Here is a 7,144-nt window from a genome sequence, read left to right as displayed (position 1 = left end):
TAAATAATACTTTATTATTGCCTCTAGGGCATATTTCCTTCAGCAGAGTCATCATTGGTGGAGTAGGATGCAGCCTTGCGAAATTGACCATCCAATGAACGAATGCCTTCATCAATGACGGCCGTAGCCTTGCCCTTTTCATCAGCTGACGAAAATGTCCGTTTGAGGACTTCAATCGGGGGCAAGTAGTTGCAATGGTTTAGTGTATCAGCTTTGTAGTTGAGTGAAGACCTTGTTCTGATGAATCTCATAATCCACGGAGCATAAGGCTTCAACTCAAACGGTGACATTGCGATATTGGCCAGAGTCCTCATGAAGAAATCATGGAAGTTGACAGGAACGCCATGAATGATATTGAAAAGCAGATTCTTCATGATGCCAATGACTTCTTCTTCATCCGAGTCGTGGCCCTTGATAGGACTCAATGTCTTCGTCAGAATGCGATAGACAGTCCGAGGCACATATAACAATTCCTTCACAAGGAATTTTGTTCTTGGGGCCTGACCTGGCTTCAAAGGCTTCATCAGCACTTGCATATAGTGATCTGTAAGCTCAGGTTCACTGTAGACGCAACGAGCAGGTTCAAGGGGAGGACTGAGAGGCAAAGCACGAAGCAATTCAATAGCTGGTGCCTTGTAGTGAGTATTTTCAGACATCCCGTCCAGCACCCATGAATTCACATCTTCAGAGTCTCCGGTGATGTGCAGAGTTGCAGAAAATTGAAGAATGAGCTCTTCATTCCAATCAAATATATCAGTGCAGAAATTTAACAGTCCCGCGTCGTAAGAAAACAGTGAGGACTGGCCCGAAGCACGGCAGAGATTCCATATCCACGTGAGGAATGTGCTCATGATCGAAGACTTTGTCTTTGTTGAACAGCACTGAGGAATAAAAATTTGCCTGGTTGGCAGTCCAGAAACGCCTCTTCCTTATGCGAGCAGAGTCATAGGGGTTGTAGTCAGTGAAGAATACATGCTCGCCGAAGAAATCATTAGCCTTGAATTTTTGCTTCCTTGAGAATGGATCCTTTGGCTTGGGCAGAGGAGTGTCAGTCAGTTGCATGACAACCTCAGGAATCGCAATCTTAGGTTCTTCAGGCTAAGGAATTTCTGGTTCCTCTTCAGTGGCAGTCTGGGTCTTCAATTCTTCATTTTCATTTTCTTCAGCACTAGTGGCTGTAAGTTGTTCATGAGCTTCATCAGATCCCATTTGAACTGTTGTTGTCGCGGACTGAGGAATTTGTTGCAATGGAGTGAAGAGTGGAGAGTTGGGGTGCTGAATTTCCCAGAAGTCATCATTCATCACTGGTGTGGTACAGCCAATGTCCACATCTTCATCTTCCATTTCTTCAATGCCAGGCTCGTCAGCAGTAAACTAAGGCATAGGCGAGGAAACTGTGCGGGTTGAAGGGATTTTATCCACTTCAATTTCTTCATCCATCTTCTCTGACGAAGCAACAGAAGGATTTTCTTCATCAGATCCGCTAGGGATCACATATTCTTCATCAAAAGCGACGATTTCCTTTGATGGCATGGAGGAAACTGGAACAACATCAATTGGATTAGCAAATGAGCTTGTCAATTTCTTCATCTTCTTCGATGCTGAAGAATCTGAAGGAGCTGATGCTTTCCTTTTCTTCACTACTGCACGCTCTGCAGCCTTGGTCTTCTTCACATTGGATGCAGATGGAAGAATTGGAGTTGGGGTAGGCGCAGGAGGAGCAGAGGAATGTGGTTGATTTTCTTCAGGCACAACTGATGCAGTTGCCCTGACTTCTTCATTTTCTTCATGCGCACCACTAGTGGATGCCCTGGCAATTTCATCAGCGGCTGGAATGCAGTCATCAGCCCTGGAATTCACATTTTCTTCAGCAACCTGATTGTCATCAGCGGTGCTGGCATGTTCTTCAGTGGGCTGAGTAGATGTTCAGCCTGAGGAATTTCTTGTTGCGATGGGGCTGCAACATTTGAGGTGAACATCTTAGTCAGTTTGACAAACCTGACCTTGGCTCCTTTCCAATCAGCATAGTAAGCATTGAAATCATCGTTGAGGACTTTGATTTCTAATTGGTCTTCACAAGTTCATCAATTGTTATAGAGACAACGTTGTTCTTCAGGAATTTCTCCTCCTGTACTGCGCTTTCTTGAGCTGCCTGGCCTTCTCAAATTCCATTTCTCTTCTTGGATGAAGGTAGTCAGCATATGACTTTGACCAGGAGTCAGCCTGAAGTCAGGCATAGGAGTGTTTGGGTCCTTGTGCCAAAGATCAATGTAGTCGAGGATCAACTTTGGATCCAAAAGCAGAGCCACATTTGTGCCCTTGGCTCTAGCGGCCCTGACTTGCCTATCTCTGATGATTTCAGCAAGTTCTTCATCATCAGCTTCGTCTTCTTCAGACGGCACTTGGAAGGCGACCTGCTTCTTGTGAGGACTTGGGCGAGAACCTCGTCCAGCAATGGTCTTAGTCTTCAGCAGAGAGGGTCCTATTGAAGAATTTGGTGCAGCTGAGGAACTAGCTGAAACTCCTGAGGCAATAGAGTAGCCTATAGTCCTTTGGCATGTGGCAAGATGCACAGGTGCTGAGGATTTGGTCGGAGCAGCTGAGGACTTTGGAGGGGCAGGAGCAGCGTGAGGAATTTGCCGTGAGGACATTGACGGTGAAGCACTTGGCTTACGCGCAGGCTTCTTTGCCATGTATTTCTTCGGCTTGATACCAGAGGCCTTTGCAGAGGCAGCAGCAGCAGTAGAGTCCTCGTTGAATTTCCTCACTGCATCTTTTGCTTGTTTGGCCAACTTGGCCTGGCGCTTGGCCCATTCTTCAGGATAATCTTCACCACGCTTGAGCCTGGTGAGGTCAGCTTCTTGGACAGGTGCCAACGGAGGTCTTGAGCAGGGAGGATTGAGTGCGAATTTCTTCATGTACTTGGGAGTCACATATCTATACTCCCTCCACTCTCTTGCCCATCTCCTCTCTATCTTCTGAATGTGCACCTTGCGCTGATTTTTATCTTCCTCGGGGGGTGTGCAGTACCAAGCATAGATGTCCACAGGGATTTCAAAAGCAGTGTTGACCTCAGGCCTCTTTCCTCCTTTCTGTGGCTTCTTTCCATCAGCCATTTTATTCAGTTGAGGAATTTGAACAATTGAACTCTCTGAAGAAGTATGCAACTTTTCTTCGAGAAATGCTACAAATGAGTTAAGTTGATGAGAACCTAGTGATTCAGCAGCGGACATGAGTACCTGTGAACAGAGTATAGTTGCGAGGAATTTGGAGAGGTCATATGCGTTCTCAGAAGGTTTTTCAAAAAGAACAAGTTTGATGAATTTGACCAGATGAGTCTTGAAGAATTTCACTAAGCGTTCTTTGTCTTAGGTTCCAGAGTTGTATAGATCGAAGATCCACACAATTGAGGAATCTTGAAGAAAAATGATGCTTAGAGAAACGAATCAAGAACAGATGACATGTGAGGTGTTTAGTGTGTGAAGAATTTGAAGAATAAACACCTTTGAAGATTTTGTAGAAATCATTTGAATCAAAGAGGGCAGTAAAAGTAACTTTTAATTACCCTGGACGAAGAACACGACAAACTGTGAGGTAGAGATGAGAAGTTCGTCTGTGCAGATCTTCCACGCCCTAACTCGGCGGAGGAAGACGGCTACGGCGGCGGCGGAGTGAAGATTTCCGCGGCCGGCGCGAGTACGACGGCGACGAGGTCGAGGCAGTGAAGCTCTTCCTCACCGGCGATGATGAAGTAGCGGCGGCGCTAGGGTTTGAGAAGCTCGAGCTGGAGAGAGGTTGAGCGGAGTAAAGGAAGTGAGGAAGGGAAGAGGGGGTATTTATAGCCACGGTGAAAAACTGTTCGCCTGAAGATTTTGGACGAACGTTCCCCTGACCCTTCTCATTCACTTGACATGTGTCACCCACGTACTGAGAAGTGGAGATCGTGTTAGATCGTGGGTGAATAGATAAGTATTTCATGGGATGCGGAACGGTTTGAGCGGCAAAAGCTGAAAATTTGGATAAGATAAGTTAAAAGTTCCATTCGCAAATTCTTCAGCTGACAAGGACACAGTGAAGATTTTGAACGAGTTTCAAATAGAACGCACATGAAGAATTTGTGAATAGATTGGGTTGAGTATAGCATAGAGGGGGAATGGTCCGATCACATTCACTTAGCAGAAAAACGCAACTTGAAGAATTAGCCATAAGTGAATGTTGTAGAGGACATAAACTCATATATATATATATATATATATATATATATATATATATATATATATATCCAATGAAGAAAAACAATGGAAACAGTGAAGATTTTGCAAAGTTGAAGAACATGAACAACTGAGGAATTTCAAAACTGAGGAAAAACTCAAATTGAAGATTTTCAACTTTTGGTGGTGGCGTGACCCACCGTATAAGAATGATGATTTCAGACACCGCGTACAATTGTCGTAGCGTTCTGAGAATCAAATTCTTCATTAATTTCTTCACACTTAGAGTGTTATTCTTCATTGATTGAAGAAAAACGTTTCTTCATGTGTTGCACATCTAAGTCATCAATTTTACATAAGTGTTAGGATGAGCGTCCTTTTCAAAGAACATTCAAAGATTCTAGGATATTTAGCTCACACCGCAACTTGCTAAATCTCTTCTCATCCAAGGGCTTAGTGAAGATATCGGCTAGCTATTCTTCAGTCTTCACATGCTCAATAGAAATGTCGCCCTTCAACACATGATCGCGAAGAAAATGATGATGAATCTGAATGTGCTTTGTCTTCGAGTGCTGAACTGGGTTGTGAGCAATCTTGATGGCACTCTCATTGTCATAGAAGAGAGGCACATTCTTCACGTTGATGCCATAGTCCTTGAGAGTCTGCTTCATCCATAGCAATTGAGCACAGCAATAACCAGCAGCAATGTACTCAGCTTCAGCAGTAGACAGTGATACGCAGTTCTGTTTCTTCGAGGACCAACAGACCAAAGATCGTCCGAGGAAATGACATGTAGCAGATGTTGACTTGCGGTCCACACGATCACCAGCATAGTCAGAGTCACTATATCCAATGGGATCAAAAACCGAGCCCTTGGGGTACCATAATCCAAGTGTTGGTGTGTGAGCTAGATATCGAAGAACATGTTTCACAGCCTTATGGTGTGATTCCTTCGGTGTAGCTTGAAATCGGGCACACATGCAAACACTAAGCATAATATCTGGCCTAGATGCACATAAATACAATAAAGAACCAATCATGGAGCGGTATACCTTTTGATCGAAGTCAATACCATTTTCATCAGTGCACAGATGGCCATTTGTGGGCATCAAAATTTTGACTCCTTTGCAATCTTGCATGCCGAATTTCCTCAGTACATCCTTGAGGTATTTCTCCTGAGATATGAATATGCCATTGCGCTGTTGACGAATTTGAAGACCTAAGAAGAATTTCAATTCTCCCATCATAGACATTTGATATTCTTCACTCATCATATAGGCAAATTTATCACTATAACGTTGGTCAGTACAGCCAAAGATAATATCATCAACATATATTTGGCACACAAACAATTCACCATCATAAGATTTAGTGAAAAGAGTAGGGTCGAGTGAACCGGGTTTGAAGCCTTTCTTCATGAGGAATTCCTTCAAAGTATCATATCATGCCCGAGGGGCCTGCTTGAGCCCATAGAGGGCCTTATTGAGTCTGAAGACTTTGTCAGGATGCTTTGGATCTTCAAAACCTGGGGGTTGAGCAACATATACTTCTTCCTCAAGCTTACCATTGAGGAATGCACTTTTCACATCCATTTGATATAAAGTGATATCATGATGGTTAGCATAAGCAAGTAATATGCGAATAGCTTCAAGTCTGGCAACAGGTGCAAAAGTTTCATCGAAATCAATTCCTTCAACCTGTGTGTAGCCTTGAGCTACAAGTCGTGCCTTATTCCTCACCACAAGGCCATTTTCACCTTGCTTGTTGCGGTAGATCCACTTTGTGCCAATGATATTGTGCTTGCTAGGATCTGGACGTTTAACCAGTTCCCAGATGTTGTTGAGTTCGAACAGATGTAATTCTTCTTGCATGGCCTGAATCCACTCAGGCTCCAGAAATGCTTCATCTACCTTAGTGGGCTCTGTGATAGAGACAAAGGCATAGTGCCCACAAAAGTTAGATAAATGTGAAGTTTTTGAGCGTGTGAGAGGACCTGGTGCTTCAATGTCATCGATGATCTTTTCAACTTGCACTTCTTTTGTAACGCGTGGATGAGTAGGTTGTTGTCGAGGAATTTGATCAGCATTTTCTTCAGCACCATTTTCTTCAGCATTTTCTTTAGGTGCATTAGCTCGACGTTCTTCACGTTCTGGAATGAATTCTTCAGCAGATTCTTCGGTAGGAATGACATTCTCAATAGCCTTGAACTTGATAGTTTCCTCAGGTGTTGGTTCATCTATCACAGAGGGTAGGTGCTCTCTTTGCGAGCCATTAGTTTCATCGAACCGCACATCTACAGTTTCAACAACCTTGTGAAGAACGTTGTTTAAGACTCTGTAGGTGTGCGAGTCCTTTCCGTAACCAAGCATAAAACCTTCATGTGCTTTCAGTGCAAATTTAGCATTGTGATGAGGATCTCTAATCCAACATTTAGCACCGAAGACTTTGAAATAACTCACATTGGGTTTCTTGTCAGTGAGGAGTTCATAGGCAGTCTTCTTGAAGAATTTGTGAAGATATACCCTGTTGATGATGTGGCACGCAATATAAATTGCCTCAATCCAGAAGAGACGAGGCGTCTTGTACTCATCAAGCATAGTGCGTGCCATCTCAACGTGAGTTATGTTCTTGCGCTCCACCACGCCATTCTGCTGAGGAGTGTAAGGAGCAGATAACTCATGAGTAATACCAAGTTCATCAAGATAGTCATCAAGACCAGAATTCTTGAACTCAGTTCCATTGTCACTTCTGATGTGCTTGATCTTCACACCAAAGTTGGTTGAAGTCCTCGAGGAAAATCGTTTGAAGACTTCCTGCACTTCATGTTTGTAAGTGACAATATGTACCCATGTGTAACGAGAGTAATCATCAACAATAACAAAGCTATAGAGATATGCGTCATTTGTGACTGCCGAGTAATGGTTAGGACCGAA

The sequence above is a fragment of the Aegilops tauschii genome, chromosome 7, assembly GCF_002575655.3.
Source record: "Aegilops tauschii subsp. strangulata cultivar AL8/78 chromosome 7, Aet v6.0, whole genome shotgun sequence".
Classification (NCBI taxonomy): domain Eukaryota; kingdom Viridiplantae; phylum Streptophyta; class Magnoliopsida; order Poales; family Poaceae; genus Aegilops; species Aegilops tauschii.
Note: the sequence above shows the minus strand (reverse complement) of the source record.